This window comes from Homalodisca vitripennis, chromosome 7, assembly GCF_021130785.1.
Source record: "Homalodisca vitripennis isolate AUS2020 chromosome 7, UT_GWSS_2.1, whole genome shotgun sequence".
Taxonomy (NCBI): domain Eukaryota; kingdom Metazoa; phylum Arthropoda; class Insecta; order Hemiptera; family Cicadellidae; genus Homalodisca; species Homalodisca vitripennis.
Genome location: NC_060213.1, coordinates 138885809 through 138908934, shown reverse-complemented (window position 1 = coordinate 138908934; position 23126 = coordinate 138885809). Strand labels below are relative to the sequence as shown.

General features: G+C 35.2%; 1 protein-coding gene across 3 annotated transcripts in view; it reads right to left on the bottom strand.

The window, feature by feature from the left end:
• Window positions 1-23126, bottom strand: part of LOC124366414 (transmembrane protein 47) — a 431582-nt gene that overhangs the window by 351986 nt on the left and 56470 nt on the right. Inside the window, exon 2 of one of the 3 annotated variants that reach the window (XM_046822954.1) lies at window positions 6658-6706. The exons of the other annotated variants lie outside the window; for them this stretch is intronic. The gene's annotated coding sequence lies outside the window, so the exon portion shown is untranslated. The remainder of the gene's footprint in view (window positions 1-6657; window positions 6707-23126) is intronic. 3 annotated transcript variants of the gene reach the window in all.

The following is a 23126-nucleotide window of genomic DNA, read 5'->3' as shown; positions in this document are numbered from 1 at the left end:
CTTCACTACAAAATGTTTTTATTAATAACTACGCATTAGCAGACGGTTACAGATACTGAATTGTTTCAAGTATGCAGGCAAATCTTCAGACCTCCCAGGAGCACCTTCCGGAACTTCCAGTTGAACCTACACTGAGTGTCGCTTAGATCTGGGCAACCCCATGGGTGTCCAAGAGTAGCCCATCACTAACTGCAAATGTCGAAGACATTGGGGAGTGCAAGGGTAGATCGACACGTCTAGTGTACGGCGGGGGTGGCTGTTGGAGTTGGTGGGACTCCCTATGTGTTAAGGGCTGTTGCTAGCCTAGACATAAGGGCGTCCACCCCCTGCCTGCTTTGACTGGAGAGGCTGGTACAGAGCTGTTTTCCCATTCTTCCAAGGAGATATGAGTGAGATTAAAGTCCTAAATCCTTCCTCATGCATCTTGAGAGGCGGCACCTACCCCTAACCTTACCCATCCTGAATATCTTGTCACTCCGGAAGCAACGGAAAGGTCCTTTAAGGACTAAGTCAAATCTCTTATCCTAAAACTTCTTATCCTAAGAGAACAAAAAGATCTATAGATAAATTCCAATTCACAATAGCAACTGTACACGGGGTATAAGAAATCAGTGGACATTTGAATCGACCAATTAATCATAAAATTCATACGAATAATTTATTCACACAATAGAACACAAAGGTTTTCTGTGGAAGTCAACACTTCAGTATCAAAAGTAATTATAGAATAACAACAGAACAGAACTGTTTACAATATAGCATACAATCTAATTGTAAAACACAATAAATTTTTGTAACAATTTTAAAATTATTCCTACTACAAAAACAATCGGTCTAATCAATGCATGGGTATGACGAGAGCCTCGTGGAGACTGTAGAAAGCCTTCCCGATCAAGTAAGCCTTTAAACAATTTTTGAAGCTGTTTACATTTGTTTGAATTTTTATTACATTTGGAAGTAAATTGTAAATTTTAGGACCAAAATAAAACATTGGGTTTTTGAAAAAATTGAGTCTGAAAAGGTCCGAAATTAGGTAATTTCTGTGCCGTGTGTTATGATTTTTAAATATGGAAAAAGATTTTATTTTGAAAAACAAACATTGTCTAATGAATAATGAGAAGGGATGCCCAAGGTTAGGATCCCACTAGATCGGAAACGCTCTCTACAGCTCTCATCTGATCTCATTCCCCAGACAACCCACAACGCTCTTTTTTGAAGATTGAATACTCTATTAAAGTTGATGACACCAGAAAATCCCCAAAATATTATTCCGTGCCTCAACTGTGACCCAAATAAGTCTACGTAACCTAGCTTAAGAACTTGTTCGGAGGCAAATGTACAAAGGCACCTCAGGGCGAATGTAGCTGAATTTAGCTGCTTCGACAATGTGTTTATATGACTATTCCATTTCATGTCAAAATCAAGATGGACCCCTAAGAAACTTACAGAAAAATTTCTACTTATTGGATTGACACCAAATGTAAGGAACATTGTGGGAGGTTTGGGAATAAAATTCCACAATGTTCGTTTTAGAAAAGTTTAATAACAACAGGTCATGCTCCCAACTGGACTTTTGTACCACGCACAGTTCAGTTAGTCCCTTGTCTCTGATCATATCTCGGTGGTAATGAATCATTTGCACTGCAATGCAAACGTCGGGCCCAGACATTAGGGTCAGGCCCGAACTTGAGTGAACTCCATGAGCACAGGTCGAGGTGTATTACTTCGGCAAGTTTCCACCTCTGCGGAACACTGTCGGAGAAGTTCAGCCGACTTGAGTGAACTCCATGAGCACAGCCGAGGTGTATTACTTCGGCAAGTTTCCACCTCTGCGGAACACTGTCGGAGAAGTTCAGCCGACTTGAGTGAACTCCATGAGCACAGCCGAGGTGTATTACTTCGGCAAGTTTCCACCTCTGCGGAACACTGTCGGAGAAGTTCAGCCGACTTGAGTGAACTCCATGAGCACAGCCGAGGTGTATTACTTCGGCAAGTTTCCACCTCTGCGGAACACTGTCGGAGAAGTTCAGCCGACTTGAGTGAACTCCATGAGCACAGCCGAGGTGTATTACTTCGGCAAGTTTCCACCTCTGCGGAACACTGTCGGAGAAGTTCAGCCGACTTGAGTGAACTCCATGAGCACAGCCGAGGTGTATTACTTCGGCAAGTTTCCACCTCTGCGGAACACTGTCGGAGAAGTTCAGCCGACTTGAGTGAACTCCATGAGCACTGCCGAGGTGTATTACTTCGGCAAGTTTCCACCTCTGCGGAACACTGTCGGAGAAGTTCAGCCGACTTGAGTGAACTCCATGAGCACTGCCGAGGTGTATTACTTCGGCAAGTTTCCACCTCTGCGGAACACTGTCGGAGAAGTTCAGCCGACTTGAGTGAACTCCATGAGCACTGCCGAGGTGTATTACTTCGGCAAGTTTCCACCTCTGCGGAACACTGTCGGAGAAGTTCAGCCGACTTGAGATCAGTGCGCTAATTAATTAACTTACCTCTGATCATACGCTCCTGCAATAGAGACGCGGTGTATTTAACTCGATGTAACAACCAATGAGATACCTCCTATGAGACCGAGTAAACTCCATTCAGAAACTTACCTTTCGTAACATTTCTTTATCTTACTAATGGTTTTCGAAGTTCATAATAAAAGATGCAGTTGTACGTTCAATTTCTGTTGGTATTACTGTACATTTTACATAAAACTTTCTTACATGGAGATTTCTTGCATAATATGCAGACTGTCCATTCCAACTATGCCCCCACTGGTATATAAAACTCATCTAAATATACAATAAAATTTATGTGGGCAACTTCGGCTCTTTCTAGTGTCAATTTAAAATATAAATTTAGAATTTCAAAATTTGACCGTGATTTTTTGGAAATTTAAAAATTTTTAATAGAAACCACTATACTGTACGTTCTTCGAGTTTTCAATAAATATGTTTTGCAGGCTGTAGAAACAACTTTTCGGAAGAAACAAATAAGTTAAGTAGAACATTTCAAAAAATGAAGAGATTTTAAAATTTTATTTTGTATCCAAAATAGCAAGATCTGTTTAGGTGTTCCATGAGAAATTTTAAAGTTGACCGCCATAATGGAAAATGGTCATAATGTGAATTGTTAGTAAAAAGCAGGTAAAGTCCCTATTTCAAAATTCCGATAAATTTAGTCATTTTTGAGATTCCAATGTTCCACAGCTAAAATTAGCACAATATACAATAAACGACAAATTTATGTATTCCATGTTGTAGTCTTATTGATAGTTTCATTAGACAAAAAAGTCAATCAGAGGATCAGTTAAAAAATTAATAATAACATCAGAGGAAAAATCAATAAAGGACCGGTTGGATGTTGGCACTTTAATTTTGTTATGATCCCTTTCTAATCATATCGTGATTTAAAGTCAATTGAACCGGATTCCCACTTCGGGTACAGTATGTAGACTTCAATTTCATTATATCATTTATCCTTGTATGTATATACACCAGTAAATATATAGCAGTTACCTTGTAATGAACACTGTAATATACAAACTTGAATGGATTCCGTTACAAAAAAACCATTGCGTACGCCCTCTACTTAGTTTTAATCTAATAAGTTTTCCCTACAACTTTACGGCTTAGAAACTATCGGACATGAACACTTATTTTTAAGCTAAGACATAATAAAGTATGTTAAATATTACTGATTCTTCAGAATTAAATAAAATAGTTTTTATTATTTATATAACAACAATACATATTTACCACAGCTACCATTTCAAATAATAAAAGCGAATTGTACGTAGTGCACGTGTTATTACGCTTTCTCTTTTTGAATTTAGTCGTTCGAGAAAAATACGACACATTATATATACATACACAAGGTCAGAGAAACAATTAGCGAAACGTAACTGATTTACAAGATAAAATGTATGCAGTTCCAATTAACAGTGAATCACTGCAATAAAAACCGACTGTAATAAAAATGCACGGTGAAAATCGACCATTATAGTTTCACAAAAGGGTATAAAACGTGGAACTGGGACAGTACATTAAACACAATGCATATTTAAATGGAAATCTGAATAAGACGTATAAAACAGACGAACTGGAACTGACAGACTTCATCAGTTGATGTTTTTCAGCTTTTCAAGCTCCGTCATTTCAGTGCTTAGTACAAATTGCAGTTTAAAATGCAGACTCCTTCTTTCCTCGGAAAACAAGAATATGACTTTCAATATACACTTTTCACAGTGCTGTTATCATTTCTTGGAGAGATTGCAGCCGATTATTTTAGTAACAATTATCGTTGTATATTGAAACATGTTGTTTTTATTTGTACTGGAGCTATCAAAGAACACTAAACTATTGTTGTAATTGAGATTCACGAATTACACTAAATTACGTTTCCCATATAAGATCAAATGTATCATAGTCTGGCACTGTTTAATACCAGTCGTAAATAAACCATCAATGCCAGGTATAAAAATCAATTTTTTGGTTTTATAAGAGAGAAAAAGGACTTTTCATAAAATTCGTTGTAACCAGATTTTTATCGCCCAGATAAAATTTTGCAAACACTACCCTAGAACTGGCGGTCATTTCATCCTGTAGTGTCGGGCTGTTTTGGAGCTTCGCGCAAGGTTTGTTTTAACAAATTATTAAAAATATAAAATAAAAGCAATATAAATAAGAGTATATATTTTTGTGTTCAGAATTAAACGTAGAATTGCACTATATATTGTAAAATTAACCATAAAAAATTTTCTAATAAACAATTTTTTTAATCAAATATAAAATTTACGAAACATATTTCTTAAATTTTGGGGGGGACCATACCTAGCAAATGAAGTTATATTGAGAAATATTTATAAGTGAGATAGCCATTCTGTGTCAAATTTTATCTAGTTTCAGAAAAACATAAACATTATACACATTTATGAAAGCATCATAAAGCTATAGAACAAAAAGCAGCGATGTGTATAAATTCTGAAAATTGGGTGTACACGTAAGACTTTGGTTTAAAACAAGTTTTGCTAATACATTTATCTACGAATACATGTTATATTGCATATTTTATTACTTAGAATAAAATAGAATATACAGTACTAATGAAATAATTACCATAATTTATTTTTTGAAAAGTAAAAAAAAGTTAAATTTTGCCATTATTCAAAAATTTTGCGAAAAATTTTCATTCAGCAAAATATAAAATCGTTTCTAAAGCTTGTACTATATCAAAATTTATAAATTTATGGTTTATAAGTAATAGGAAATATTATGTAGTTAGAAAACTATAAATATAACTAAATATATTGAAAAAATATAGAATAACCCAAATAGTTATTATATATAACCAAAGAAATTACAGGAAATATATATTTTATTGTGAAAACTATCTATTTACCAAAAATAAATAGTTACTTCAGAGTTAAAGGAGTGCTATAAATAACGTTTAGTAAGTGAAAACAATAACAAACTATGTGAAATGAATTTTAGCCGTCATTTTGCCATAGCCTACACAAAGCCGGTAATTTCTCAAACATATTTCAGTAAATAGAAATTGATTTATTCTAAAATATATATGTTTACACTACTACGACATCAAACAATACACTACACATTAAATACGACACCAAAACACGCGTAAAACTATTAAAACTTATAAATATCCACAGCTCGGCACGAAAGTGATACAGAACGGCAGCGGCAATATGGCGGTCACAACAAACTTCTTTTACGTTCAAAATGACAAGCTTGCTACGTCATAACCATAATACAAAGAGGAATAAAACTCATCTGTTCCCTAGCATTTTTCTTCCCGAATCCAATGGTGCATGAATTATATCGATTCGTTACTGGAGTATATTGTAAAAAGTAATTATACGCGGGAATGTTTGACCGACAAAATTTTGACGGTTAACACTACAGAAGCGGCATTAACCGACATAATTATGTCGATTAACAGTTCTAGGGTTAAAACTCAATGTAAATGCTCTTGTCTTATCGAATATATTTCTTCTTGTAATGTTATTAACTCCACTTATAGGGTTATCTATATATATATATATATATATATATATATATATATATATATATATATATATATATATTAATGTAATGAAATATAAATATATATACTTGTATCTCATTGTGCATAATTGGGACAATGAGACGGCCACTATTGATACGTGTCTCTGATATCGAAACGATGTAAAGGTTCGTTTTGAGCTTCTTCCTCGGGGATCTCTTCAGACGAACGTGACTCCAGATTCCAGGACTCAAGTCTGAGACAGTGTCAGATACCAGACGCTGCAATAAAAGGAAGGTGGACTGGAGCTGAACTCAACATTCAAATTGCTTTTACGTCTTCGTAATTAGCGTCCTTTAATTCAGCGCACAAAATTAATTTAAATTGCACAAAATGTATTGTAATTTTATAGAAGATACGGAAATATATAAATATAAATACGGTAAAAACAATTTGAGTTCAGCCAATCAAAATCAAAATCTGCACATTACCTTAAGGTTCCGACCAAGATTCCAGCACGTGTTCGCGGACACGTGTTGACGCCATTAGAACCAACAAAATTCCTCCAACAACACAAGAAACAACAATGGGCGAACTTAGTGACTAGATTAAAATAGACAATAAGCGAGTACTCACTCTCGATGTTAGTGATGTTACAGGTTAGAAAGGCACACTGCAAACACGGCTGTAAACACAAAACAAACAAGGTTAGTACGGGGTGGAGGTCAGAGATGATGTCATACGAGTTTGTTATGCACACCATGCAACTGTCACATAACTCAGCACACAAACAAGGTAGGGTACGTGCGGCCCGACATGAACTTGCATGTCCCCGTCACACTGTTACAGCTACCGTACATCGCGATAACTGAACTCACCGACCTGACAAACGGTCACTTACGGAATTAATCTGCATGTGTAAGTACACATTTGCATAAGTTTTTCAAGGTGAGAAAGTAGTCCGTATAATATTTTATTTTCTAAAACAAAACACAAAATCAATTGCTCAAAGGACAAAAATTTCGAACTACGCAAGACGTTAACATTATCGTTCATGAGAAGTGTAAAGAAGCCGTGAGAAAAGTTAAAACCATAGAAAAAATTAAAATTAGAGACTTATAAATTCACACTGTACATAAGATTACTCATTCTGACAATCTACTAATTTTCACGTTAACAAAAAAAAATATATAAAAGTGTTGTTTCTTAAAAAAATTATGCATTTGATGCCTACATAAGAAATAAGACAGGTTGTAGTACAGTACACTTCAGTATCCTTTTTGTGTGTTTCACTTTCAACGTTAAACCCAATGTACAAATACATAGAGAAAAATACGAATAAAACGTCAAGTTAGTTCAATTACAGGCACTAATTAATTTTCACAATGAACTACTAACTACTTAAGCAGTACAAAAAAACAATCTTAGTGACAAAAACCACTAGCAAAACAAACGTATAAGTAAAAATATAAAACATAAGTAAAATCAAACTTTAATACTGACATAACTAATAAAGTAAATAGAAAACTACAATAAGACAATAAACAATAGCCTGCACTAAACCTGTAGAAGTTCATATAGGTTATTTAAATTCTGTTAATTGAACCAAGCGGTTGCAGTACGAAAACCTTACAAATACCTTGTTCACTGCAAGAGCTTTCGATGTTCAATCGCAAGAATAAAGTGCAGGAGAAAAGGAAATACATGTGAAATTAAATTACAACTATGCTCCTCTAGGTACCCACAACTCACACGTCTCCCGCATTTTATGGACTCCTACTAAACTTCGGCCAATCACGATTGAACTCTTCCTACTTCGACTTAACTGTACAGGCGGAATCGTATTATTAACAGTTTCTACTTAACATCTGATGAATGAAAGTGGTTGTGCACAGCGAGTTTGAAATATATCACGATTTTACTTGGGTGAGCTAACTTTCGTCACGGTGTACACTGGAAAACCTACATGTTAATTTAGCAAGTTGTTTAAATCTCAATTACCTGCAATTGCTTCAAATTAGTATAAACCAAAATGATCTAAAATGGTTTTACAACTATGTTATCTTACCTGATATTTATTTTTAACATTTATTATCCTTTGGAGGTAATGTGTATCTTTCTGCCATGGGAAGAAATAGAGTATCAAACCTCTTCATGAATTTCATCAACGTAAATTCTTGTCCGCTACTAGGAATTATAAGAAAACCCCGAGCGATGAAATTATGGGTTCTCAGCTTACATTGTCTTGTACTTATTTACAAAATGTTACTATGTCTTGTACCACAGGCGAAACAGTTTAGTTATATTCCTTCTATGTTACTGATGGAGAAAGGTGGGAAAGGAAAGAGGGAGACACACAACAGGAGAAGAGGGGCAGTGAGATGAGGATGGAGGTAGAGAGGGAGAGTGTGAACATGGGAGAGATAAAGGTAAAATCAATTGAATAAATCATTCAAGATTCCGTAATAATGATGTCAGTCATCATTACTATAACTGAGAGGAGGGTTATACTAACCAATATTCAAGCCTTCCCCCCACAACAGGCATAACAACTGTAGAACGAAAACAGTATTGATAATACTGTAGAAACAGATTGATTCACAAGCATGCACACATTTCAACTTGGGTACTATTACCCTGCAAATATTTGGTATCATTATCTTAGATTCTACATTCCATGAACCACTTAACGTGTACCATAAACATAAGGATACTATCACAGTGCAGATATTAGGTATCATTATCTTAGATTCTACATTCCATGAACCACTTAACGTGTACCATAAACATAAGGATACTATCACAGTGCAGCTATTTGGTATCATTATCTTAGATTCTACATTCCATGAACCACTTAACGTGTACCATAAACATAAGGATACTATCACAGTGCAGATATTAGGTATCATTATCTTATATTCTACATTCCATAAGCCACTTAACGTGTACCATAAACATAAGGATACTATCACAGTGCAGATATTAGGTATCATTATCTTAGATTCTACATTCCATAAGCCACTTAACGTGTACCATAAACATAAGGATACTATCACAGTGCAGATATTAGGTATCATTATCTTAGATTCTACATTCCATAAGCCACTTAACGTGTACCATAAACATAAGGATACTATCACAGTGCAGATATTAGGTATCATTATCTTAGATTCTACATTCCATAAGCCACTTAACGTGTACCATAAACATAAGGATACTATCACAGTGCAGATATTAGGTATCATTATCTTAGATTCTACATTCCATAAGCCACTTAACGTGTACCATAAACATAAGGATACTATCACAGTGCAGATATTAGGTATCATTATCTTAAATTCTTCATTCCATGAGCCACTTAACGTGTACCATAAACATAAGGATACTATCACAGTGCAGATATTAGGTATCATTATCTTAAATTCTACATTCCATGAGCCACTTAACGTGTACCATAAACATAAGGATACTATCACAGTGCAGATATTAGGTATCATTATCTTAGATTCTACATTCCATAAGCCACTTAACGTGTACCATAAACATAAGGATACTATCACAGTGCAGATATTAGGTATCATTATCTTAGATTCTACATTCCATAAGCCACTTAACGTGTACCATAAACATAAGGATACTATCACAGTGCAGATATTAGGTATCATTATCTTAGATTCTACATTCCATAAGCCACTTAACGTGTACCATAAACATAAGGATACTATCACAGTGCAGATATTAGGTATCATTATCTTAGATTCTACATTCCATAAGCCACTTAACGTGTACCATAAACATAAGGATACTATCACAGTGCAGATATTAGGTATCATTATCTTAAATTCTTCATTCCATAAGACACTTAACGTGTACCATAAACATAACGATATTATCACAGTGCAGATATTAGGTATCATTATCTTAGATTCTACATTCCATAAGCCACTTAACGTGTACCATAAACATAAGGATACTATCACAGTGCAGATATTAGGTATCATTATCTTAGATTCTCCATTTCATGAGCCACTTAACGTGTACCATAAACATAAGGATACTATCACAGTGCAGATATTAGGTATCATTATCTTAGATTCTACATTCCATAAGCCACTTAACGTGTACCATAAACATAAGGATACTATCACAGTGCAGATATTAGGTATCATTATCTTAGATTCTACATTCCATGAACCACTTAACGTGTACCATAAACATAAGGATACTATCACAGTGCAGATATTAGGTATCATTATCTTAGATTCTACATTCCATGAGCCACTTAACGTGTACCATAAACATAAGGATACTATCACAGTGCAGATATTAGGTATCATTATCTTAGATTCTCCATTTCATGAGCCACTTAACGTGTACCATAAACATAAGGATACTATCACAGTGCAGATATTAGGTATTATTATCTTAGATTCTACATTCCATGAGCCACTTAACGTGTACCATAAACATAAGGATACTATCACAGTGCAGCTATTTGGTATCATTATCTTAGATTCTACATTCCATGAGCCACTTAACGTGTACCATAAACATAAGGATACTATCACAGTGCAGCTATTAGGTATTATTATCTTATATTCTACATTCCATGAGCCACTTAACGTGTACCATAAACATAAGGATACTATCACAGTGCAGCTATTTGGTATCATTATCTTATATTCTACATTCCATGAGCCACTTAACGTGTACCATAAACATAAGGATACTATCACAGTGCAGCTATTTGGTATCATTATCTTAGATTCTACATTCCATGAGCCACTTAACGTGTACCATAAACATAAGGATACTATCACAGTGCAAATATTAGGTATCATTATCTTAGATTCTCCATTTCATGAGCCACTTAACGTGTACCATAAACATAAGGATACTATCACAGTGCAGATATTACGTATCATTATCTTAGATTCTACATTCCATGAGCCACTTAACGTGTACCATAAACATAATGATACTATCACAGTGCAGATATTAGGTATCATTATCTTAGATTCTACATTCCATGAGCCACTTAACGTGTACCATAAACATAAGGATACTATCACAGTGCAGCTATTTGGTATCATTATCTTAGATTCTACATTCCATGAGCCACTTAACGTGTACCATAAACATAAGGATACCATCACAGTGCAGATATTAGGTATCATTATCTTAGATTCTACATTCTATGAGCCACTTAAATCGTACCATAAATATAAGAACACTATTACCCTGAAGATTTTCGTATCATTATCTTAGATTCTCCAATCAATGAGCCACTTAAATTGTACCATCAACATAACTTTAATTATTAATTATGTAAAACAAAATCCTGTTATATCTGAACATATTCTTGAATTTAACTCACTCAAGAGTTAGTATAACTTTCTAGAAGTAAGAATACCGGAAATGGGACGACAGGAAATTGGAAAACGGCGAGTAGAGGTTTATGATAAAATAGGGTTGAATCAGACAAACTGCCCTCATCCACAACTTTGATAGCCAGATATCGGATTATTGCTCGTCATTTTGTGCTTCCCTCCTTATTCTGTCACTTTCTCTTCATTTAAATGAAATATTTCTTTATTGTGATGTAATATTTTTAAATCTTAATTAAAGAATCTCATTGAAATTAAATTCTAAGAAATATAAAATTAACTGAATATCTTGGAGCATTGGAAAAAGTTTAATTTGATATCACTGGTAAATGAATAGGTCTACACATTTTCCAACATAAAAGATACAACATTATCTTGCAAGAATAGAATTGATATTAGAAAATATGTATTCATTTACCAGTGATATCAAATATAATTAATTGCTCATAGTTAATACAATTCCGTTTAGAGTGAATATTATCTCATATAAAATCAAATTATATAAAATTTCATAAAGATTTGTTGACATGTTGAATACGGAGCTTGTATTGGTTACTTTAAACTAACACATTAATTTAAACACATAAACCAATGTTTAAAACTTTTATTTTTGTGAGGCCTAGCCTTCCTATGGAAAGACCTCACAAAAATAAAAGTTTTAAATATTGGTTTATGTGTTTAGATGTAAATAAGTTAATTTATTGACACGATGAAAAACTTACGAAATAATAAACGAGACCCAGATTTATCAGATAGTATATTCTCTTTTAATAGTTTTAATGTTGCAGAAATTCTGGTGCTGATAAAGCTATACTTTGCAATAATAACATTAATTACCACACTAAACCCGATTAATACAACGACTTTTATCTTTCTGGCAGGATTTCTGCTCATCGACAAAAGGCGAAAACAAACACGCAGCGCCAAACTTTGAGTATTAAATCTATATATATAAAAATGAAACTGTTCGTGTGTAACAGCATCACTCACAAACGGCTGGACGGATTCGCCTAATTTTTTTTTTAATTTGTTCGTCTTGATCTGTAGAAGGTTATAGGATACTTTTTATCCCTTTCCCGATTCAGGATTCCGCCCCACTGGTTACAGAAATACCCGTAAGAAATGCATTGCAGCAAACATATGTTATTAAGTGAAAGAGTCTTTTCAAATTTTTAATCAGCTGTTCTTTGTAAACATATATAATGCGACAAAAAATTGTTGTTATTTTTGACAGTAACTAAGTAAACATAAATATTTTTGACGTTTCTATGTAAACAAACATTTTTTGACATTTACAACGTGTTGACATCTACAATCTAAATAAACAAAAAACTTTTATAATAGATTTTATGATATGCTACGATGTATTAGTAGAGCAATAAATTAATTGGAAAAACGTATAATAAAATTAGTATTTCTTTTCGATGCTTGATTGATGTAGCCCTCTCTACTGCCACGCGAGCGGAGCCGCGGGTTTAGGCTAGTTAATGCATAAAATATAAGAACTGAACGTGTGCACTTTTCAATCCAGCCGCCTTGTGTTTTATTTATTTATGGATAATTATGCACAAAATTTAATTTAGCTATGAATTCAAGGATGGGCCGAGAGCGCGGGTTTAAATGGGAGTCCCAGGTCGAGCTACAAACAAACAGAAATGCATTAGTTCGCTCTTTCCTATCCGAGATTACACAGACTCGCAAAGTAACTTAATTAAATTTTCCGAAGTGAGTGTGCCCGTACGTACGTACTGCACCAGTGTGTGTTTGTTCTACCAGCGTCTACTTCCACTCCCATACATTGGTAATTACATTACAGATTAAACATTAAATGAAATTTGTATTAAACGGGAAATCAGTGATGAAAATATTCAATCCTTACAGACATCGACATATGTTATGCTTGTTGTAAATAATTTATTTCAAACCCAAGTAAAAATGAATTACCTAGACCCCGTTATAGTTTCTTCGAATATTTTAGGACGTGCATGTTTCTTTAAAATTGTATGCAAAAATGAGTTATTTCATTGTTGTTACTTACAACTGTATTGACCTCAAAACAATACGTGTGATACATCAAACTAATGGTTACTTCAAACCAAACCGGATATTTCAAGACAAATTAACAAACCTTAAGGAATTAAGACAAGGAAGGTTTGTCATGAATGTCTTCGCTGAGTTTGAATACGAATTTCCAAGATTATAACTCATTTCATTCTTGAGAAACCTTAAGGAATTAAGACAAGGTAAGTTTGTCATGAATGTCTTCGCTGAGTTTGCATACGAATTTCCAAGATAACAACTCATTTCATTCTTGAAAAAACCTTAAGGAATTAAGACAAGGAAAGTTTGTCATGAATGGCTGAGTTTGCATACGAATTTCCAAGATTACAACTCATTTCATTCTTGAGAAACCTTAAGGAATTAAGACAAGGAAAGTTTGTCATGAATGTCTTCGCTGAGTTTGCATACGAATTTCCAAGATAACAACTCATTTCATTCTTGAAAAAACCTTAAGGAATTAAGACAAGGTAAAGTTTGTCATGAATGTCTTCGCTGAGTTTGCATACGAATTTCCAAGATTATAACTCATTTCATTCTTGAGAAACCTTAAGGAATTAAGACAAGGAAAGTTTGTCATGAATGTCTTCGCTGAGTTTGCATACGAATTTCCAAGATTACAACTCATTTCATTCTTGAGAAACCTTAAGGAATTAAGACAAGGAAAGTTTGTCATGAATGTCTTCGCTGAGTTTGCATACGAATTTCCAAGATTACAACTCATTTCATTCTTGAGAAACCTTAAGGAATTAAGACAAGGAAAGTTTGTCATGAATGTCTTCGCTGAGTTTGCATACGAATTTCCAAGATTACAACTCATTTCATTCTTGAAAAAACCTTAAGGAATTAAGACAAGGTAAGTTTGTCATGAATGTCTTCGCTGAGTTTGCATACGAATTTCCAAGATTATAACTCATTTCATTCTTGAGAAACCTTAAGGAATTAAGACAAGGTAAGGGTACGTCAAACCACGTGTCGTGAAAGTGTCGCTGAGGTTGCATAACAACTTACCAGTGTATAACCTATTTCATTCTTTAGATGCCCTACGGTCAGACAGATAGACGGACAGACAATCATACAAACAGTAAAATTTGACATTTCCCTGGCACATAAGAGATAAGTTGTGCCAACCAACCGAGTACTCGACTACAATGACGCTCAGACAAATCCCATAGAGGGACATGCACCATCACAGAAAAAAATTAAATTCCACAGATGATCTTTTTCGAGATAACTTGCGGGTAGTTAGTCTACATCATGTTACTATAATACACGTTAAACAGTCAACCAAATTATATAGTGTGCCATGCACAACCATTGAACACGATATTTTTGCAATAATAATGAAACTTCATGCACAACTTCAAGTCTACAAGTCTGTTCGTTTTTGAGATATCGAGCAAACACACAGACAGGCAGACAGCATCAAAAAGCATTTTATGGTGAGATGCTTTGTATAGTGTAGTCATGGTTGGATAACCGAACTGACTGCTATATTCTAAGCATATTGATGTTTAAAACCACAATACCTTATAAGGTCATTGTTTGTTATGTACCGTAAATTAGTAAATTAAATTTCATATAATGTAAATTTCGCAACCTAGTCAGCCAGTATAATTTAATATTATTTTTATCCAATGTTCCGGAACTAAATTTCCGGCGGAGTAACTACCTAAGTGGCACGCGGATGAATATTTTCTTCTAACCCTTTGTAGCAGCCCAACTACGTGACCGATCAGACCTCGCGCGCTTTGTCCGTAAGTAAAATTTATCTTTTCGTATTATTAAATTAGCCCTTTGATGCCAAACATATAAAATGAATGTAACGTAAAGTAAAATTGTAAATAGTAAAGTTACTTACCCTTGAAGATCTTTTATTTGCTTGATTGAGATGGATAAAAGTTGTGGCGTCGTCCTTAACGGCCATTACAAATAATAGGACTATTATTCTCTTTTAATAGTTTTAATGTTGCAGAAATTCTGGTGCTGATAAAGCTATACTTTGCAATAATAACATTAATTACCACACTAAACCCTTATTAATTAATTACCTTAATTAATTACATTAATTACCTTACTAAACCCACACTAGTTGTTATAATAAGTAATTTGTATCATTAAATTGCTAATACCGTCGCGAATTTGTTTTAGGCGAGTTCACGTAGTTCACGTAGCTCACGTACCTGATGGATCTCACGTGTTGTTTGAGTATATGGCTACCAGTTTCCCAAATTCTACTCCTCTTCTAGAAATAACCGTTCTTAGACTGCAGCTTCAATGTCTCGTGCCATGACGCCGACACCCGGGTTGTGAGTCTACATATTGCGAAGGGAAGTGAAATCTTATTGTTTTATAAAGTAGAACGTCGTAGGCATAATTCCAGAGAACATTGGATATTTTAGGCCCACTTAGAAGATATTCGTTTTTAGTTCTTGTGTTCTAATTGGCAGCAACGTGGCATTACATACTTTTCCTTTACTATCTAAAAGTGGTGCTTGTAAGTTTTCGTAATTAAACTGAACTTATAAGTAAACTTTGCATTTCTAGTATTTATTACTACGACCTCAGAAGTCACCACCCTCATGTGTTATCGTCCAACGGTACAGTTAAACGACTGGAAATAGTCAACTTTGGCAGGATTTTTACAAAAAAACAAACTTGTCTCGATTTGTAACTAACATGTAAGGTCCAAAATGATTTTATCTTAAATTGTGAAGTTTCCTAAAATTGTTTATGTGAATCGGTTGTAAATTACCGAACAGGGTTTTGTATATAGTTTTAAAATGCAACCCGTCAAACATAAAAGCGATGATATGGCAGAAGATTCTAATTATAGACTCGAACAAGGCATGTGCCGAAGTTAACCTTCAGCTAGCTCAAGGTTAGACTGGAGTGACTAGCAATCAGCTGCTGTAGCTGCATCATGTCGTCCAAAGACAATACAAACCTGGACGTCTCCGTTAATGATCAAAGCCTGGATAAATTACAGGTTTCTATCTCTATTAGTGAATAATAATAACCTTTACAAATTATCTTTGACATGGAGAAATCGGTGACATCTAAAAATACTAAATAATTCTTGTGAGAAAGAGAACATATTTTATTGTTGAGAACTTTCGATTATTCATAAGACAAAACTTTTTACACCCAAAACTCACAACGTTTGATGATTTGGGGGTGCCGATTGCAAAGCGGCTTAAGACTACGCCTTAGAGATAGCGCGGGTACATTACTTTCTGTGATCGTAGCACATTTTGTCAGTACAATCGACCTTGTACAGTATCGACACCCCTCTTCTTCTGATCTCGTACAGGCCAGTGGCCCTTGAGAAAAGGCAGAATATGGCTTAACAGGTAATCAGCCACACCTTTAAATTAAAAACAAAAAAGAAAACTCTCACTTAAGGGGAAAAATTTAGATTTTCCAAAATTAACGATAGCAGTTTTTATTAATTTTTTATTCTTTACAATAAAATTTAATTAATAAAAATGACTTTGACGGTTTGACGTGGCTGGCCTTCCAGACCACTTGAATACGCCTCTGCAAGTCTGCATATGATTATTATTGAATTGAATTCAGACTGTACTACCCATCGTAAAAACATTTTTCTTGTACGGTACTTATTGATAGTTAGTAATTTGAGAAATTGAAAGCCACCACTATTTAATCAAATTCAAAGGTGGTTTTAAGTGTTTTTCAGCTTGATTTTCGTGAGAGGATCTCTGACGGAATGCTGCGGCGACAGGAGAGCCCTGTTCCAAACCTACTTCTTCCGGACAGTGGGCAGCGCGTATTCACGTCCACTCCACAAGAGAGCACGTGGTAAAGTCCATGCCAAACTAATGAGTTCACTGTAAGCCCGTTGGTTCCATTGTATTGTTCAGTGACGCAAGGGTTATGGAACGGCGGAGTGGGTATACTCGGTTGTGCCGCAAGAGGGTGGACTATTTGACTAAAGTGGGGGACCGTGTAGCGAACTCCCCTCTTCGTGCATCTCGCAGTCTGGCTTTATTTGCACCTTAGCGCACTTCAAGTTTCTTCATTCAACTCACGTCCTGTACATATGATTCATAAAAAGCTCTTGCATCAAAAATATTCAACTTGTTCTTTTATACTCTGCCACAAGTTGCTCCTCAGCTAATCTACTGGAGAGATCTGAACTTGTAGATGTGAACTATGAATTTTAACCAGTGACTCGAGAGAGCGGAGTATATACAACATCCAACTTGTTCTTTTATACTCTGCCACAAGTTGCACCTCAGCTAATCTACTGGAGAGATTCTGAACTTGTAGATGTGAACTATGAACTTTAACCAGTGACTCGAGAGAGCGGAGAGAATTATAACTGCCAACTTGTTCTTTTATACTCTGCCGCAAGTTGATACTCAGCTAATCTACTGCAGAGTTCACAACTTGTAGATGTGAACTATGAACTTTAACCAGTGACTCGAGAGAGCGGAGAGTATTACAACAGCCAACTTGTTCTTTTATACTCTGCAACAAGTTGATACTCAGCTAATCTACTGCAGAGTTCACAACTTGTAGATGTGAACTATGAACTTTAACCAGTGACTCGAGAGAGCGGAGAGAATTACAACAGCCAACTTGTTCTTTATATCTTTTATAGCAACGCAACAACAGTGACTCTCTTGTTCTTTTATAGTCTGCAACAAGATGTTTTTCAGCTAATCTACTGCAGAGTTCACAACTTGTATGAACTTTAACCAGTGACTCGAGAGAGCGGAGAGAATTACAACAGCCAACTTGTTCTTTTATAGTCTGCAACAAGATGTTTTTCAGCTAATCTACTGCAGAGTTCACAACTTGTAGATGTGAACTATGAATTTTAACCAGTGACTCGAGAGAGCGGAGAGTATTACAACAGCCAACTTGTTCTTTTATAGTCTGCAACAAGTTGTTTTCAGCTAATCTACTGCAGAGTTCACAACTTGTAGATGTGAACTATGAACTTTTAACCAGTGACTCGAGAGAGCGGAGAGTATTACAACAGCCAACTTGTTCTTTTATAGTCCTGCAACAAGATGCTTTTCAGCTAATCTACTGGAGAGATTCAACTTGTAGATGTGAACTATGAATTTTAACCAGTGACTCGAGAGAGCGGAGAGTATTACAACAGCCAACTTGTTCTTTTATAGTCTGCAACAAGATGTTTTTTCAGCTAATCTACTGCAGAGTTCACAACTTGTAGATGTGAACTATGAACTTTAACCAGTGACTCGAGAGAGCGGAGAGAATTACAACAGCCAACTTGTTCTTTTATAGTCTGCAACAAGATGCTTTTTCAGCTAATCTACTGCAGAGTTCACAACTTGTAGATGTGAACTATGAACTTTAAACCAGTGACTCGAGAGAGCGGAGAGAATTACAACAGCCAACTTGTTCTTTTATAGTCTGCAACAAGATGCTTTTTCAGCTAATCTACTGCAGAGTTCACAACTTGTAGATGTGAACTATGAACTTTAACCAGTGACTCGAGAGAGCGGAGAGAATTACAACAGCCAACTTGTTCTTTTATAGTCTGCAACAAGATGCTTTTCAGCTAATCTACTGCAGAGTTCACAACTTGTAGATGTGAACTATGAACTTTAACCAGTGACTCGAGAGAGAGCGGAGAGAATTACAACAGCCAACTTGTTCTTTTATAGTCTGCAACAAGATGCTTTTCAGCTAATCTACTGCAGAGTTCACAACTTGTAGATGTGAACTATGAACTTTAACCAGTGACTCGAGAGAGCGGAGAGTATTACAACAGCCAACTTGTTCTTTTATAGTCTGCAACAAGATGCTTTTCAGCTAATCTACTGCAGAGTTCACAACTTGTAGATGTGAACTATGAACTTTAACCAGTGACTCGAGAGAGCGGAGAGTAATTACAACAGCCAACTTGTTCTTTTATAGTCTGCAACAAGATGCTTTTCAGCTAATCTACTGCAGAGTTCACAACTTGTAGATGTGAACTATGAACTTTAACCAGTGACTCGAGAGAGCGGAGAGTATTACAACAGCCAACTTGTTCTTTTATAGTCTGCAACAAGATGCTTTTCAGCTAATCTACTGCAGAGTTCACAACTTGTAGATGTGAACTATGAACTTTAACCAGTGACTCGAGAGAGCGGAGAGTATTACAACAGCCAACTTGTTCTTTTATAGTCTCTGCCGCAAGTTGATACTCAGCTAATCTACTGCAGAGTTCACAACTTGTAGATGTGAACTATGAATTTTAACCAGTGACTCGAGAGAGCGGAGAGTATTACAACAGCCAACTTGTTCTTTTATAGTCTGCAACAAGATGCTTTTCAGCTAATCTACTGCAGAGTTCACAACTTGTAGATGTGAACTATGAACTTTAACCAGTGACTCGAGAGAGCGGAGAGAATTACAACAGCCAACTTGTTCTTTTATAGTCTGCAACAAGATGCTTTTCAGCTAATCTACTGCAGAGTTCACAACTTGTAGATGTGAACTATGAACTTTAACCGTTGACTCGAGAGAGCGGAGAGTATTACAACAGCCACTTGTTCTACAGAGTTTCCTTTGTTATACTTCTAACCCGATAACTGCAGCACCCGCAACTGCACTAACCAAGTGATTAACTTTATTAGCCGTCTAAGATACTGGGTTTCCGAGTTTAACTGTATCTCTTGAAAGTCGTGAAAAACTTATATTTACTTAACCAGCTAAATATAATCATGTTTTTATTTTTGGAATGGCGATTGAACCACTAACACCTATACTTCAGTAACTATGTACACGCTTACATACCTAACAAGCTATTACCTTTCTGTTATAAACTGGTTATTTTGACAAAAATAATAATCGTATTTAATTAACAAAGTTGGCATCGACTCATTACAGTTTACAGCGTTTGTACACCAACACTAGACGTTGTTAACATCAGTCAGTTTACAGTCATGTAGTAGCAGTTAGACAATAACGCCAGTTCAACGTACAGAAACTGTTGACTTACAATGCGTGACACACAGGACTCTAGCCTAGGTTGATATATGTTGTCGGTACAATTTGCAGCGTGTCTAAATGCCGTCTATTGTAGTGTCTTATTTGCTTACATATATCAAGCTTGCACAAAATACTACTAAACGACAGGAGCAATTTTGGGTCCTCTGCGGGATTATTAGCAAAGAAGGACAAACAATATTACTTTTTTACTGGTGGGAACCATACTTTGGTGAATTTGAATCTATAAACCAACCTTACCACTTAATATCCTATTTAATTATTATAGAAACATAATGTTGTATTATTAACAAGGAAGAAAATGAAATTTTGGAAATTTGCCATCGTTATATTTTACAAAAAAGTATTGAAGATTGAAACATACCTTCGAATTCTGGTGAAAACCCCTATGGCTTAAAAAAACTAAAACAATTGGGCAAAAACTTCTAGTTTTTTAATGCTTTAGACCTTTTTCACTTGAAGAAGAGGTTAGGTTGTAATCCTCGAGACGTTTTTCAATCCTATAATGCTTTCAAACCTTCCATCGTCAATAACAAACTTTAAGCAAAGCAGATGGAAACTTGCTCTAAAAATGGACATACACCAAAAGTGCCTGAATGTCTCTCCAATCGAAGTTATGATATACATAGTAATAATTATGTGTTGGGAACGGGGGAGAGTTGAAGATGAGTGCAAAATTGACTGCAAAATTACTGCAGTAAACTTCGCACTGGCCCCCGCACAAGGCAAGTACGGCCCTTATAACTTTGCACTATGAAAAAGCAAGCCTGAAAATGAAAATCGCTCATTAAAACAAACGATCACTTGCAGTGACCGATGATGACTCATGAGTTTGTTTACTTCGCGAGGTTATCAGTTACGACATACACATGACGTAAGCCCTCTCTCAGTTCGTGCTCTCTCTCTATTTCCTCTGTTACCAGCAGTTTTCTTTACTGAACACAAAATACTCCATTAGAAAAATAAAAACAAAAATTGATACCTACGTTTCCAATTCTAAACCAACATTGCTATAAGTCGTTCTGTATTTACTTTACAAGTTAATCTTCTCTTACACTACTTTATAATTTACGTATTTTAGGTCCCAGACATAATTTTTCAGGGATAAACTATGAACAGTATGAAATGATAGAAAAAATTCGATTAAAAGGTTCAACACATAGCAAATTTAGCAAACCTTACTTAGTCGTTTTAAATTAACTCTATTATATACAGTTAATTACAATATAAACATTGGCTGGCAAGAGTGGGAGCATTCAGAGATCACTGAAGCAACAGCCAGGCTTATAGAATGAATACTTTCTGTGTCAGATAAACCACGGTCAGCAGCCAACTGAAGACAATGTTATTCCAAACACTGGTTGGCAAGGGTGGCTTATTAGTGGATTTTACTCAATAAAATGGAAGCTTGAGAAGTTGCACTCAACTGGTTCCGAAATTCTCTTACAGGGAGGAAACAACAACTGCGAATTAGTAACCACTTCAGTAAAATCCTCCCCGTCAGAGTGGGAGTGCCTCAAGGATCGGTGCTTTCTGCTTCATTCATTAACGATCGTCTGACACTAAATTTGCGATGAAATGAGTTTGCCGATGACGTAGGAATCTCTTATGCATGAAATAATAAAGAGGTATCACTTTCAGACAAAGCACACGACTTACAAAGAATGAGGAATAGGTACATGAACAATGTAATGGAAAATAAACGTTTCAAAAGCTAAATATGTGAATTTTTGTTTTAAGGCTTTTGATTTTGAAAATAACGTAATTTATCATGAGGTTAATTTTACTCATGACATTTGCAACTGTCAGACAATCGTAAAAGTGAATCAATTCAAACATCTTGTAATCATGTTAGACAAAACCTTAACTCAAATCAACAGAAAAACATTCTTACTGAAAATTTTCTATTTTTATTTATTTATAATAAATTGAAGTTTTCAATCCATAAATTCTATTTTCAAATGAATTTTTGTACTTAGCACTCGTTCTATCAATGTTGCAATACGGCATATTGTGTTGGAACGGAACGTTCAACACTTATATAGAAATTAAGAAGGACAAAAAATCATTTTCTACGGACAATTCTGAAGAACTGAGTACGAGAAGATTGGTTTTTCGTTATTGAACAAAAGATCTTAATCTGTATAGCTTGTGTTCATATTTAAAGTATTGCGTGTGTTTGACGAAAGAAGGTACTGAAAATATGTTTTACCCTATGAGACGTGCAGTAACAATTTTTTTCAAAATGCCTAAAGTAAATAAAAAATTTAAAATTCAATTGCGGTAATCAACAAATTGGTAGCAAATATTTGTTCTACTTATTTTGCATTTTTCTGCACATTTTCTCGTTTTAATTAAGACACAGACATCTGACATGATACGTAATGTGACACCACTCACACACCCAACATGACGTACGGTAACTAACTTGTTCCACAATTAGTCAGTTGTACACATGTTCCAGTACCACCGTTCCGGCACAAAATTATTGTTGTTACCATACAGTGCTGTCAACTTCACTTGGTAAATGTTGTCTATATAATATTGTGCAGGTCAGTATTCAACTGGAGATTGTATTATAGTAGCTGTTGACACAGTTTGTTGGCGGTTTCTACGGTACTTTCGCGCGATAATAAAATTCACACAATCAAACAGGTTGGACTT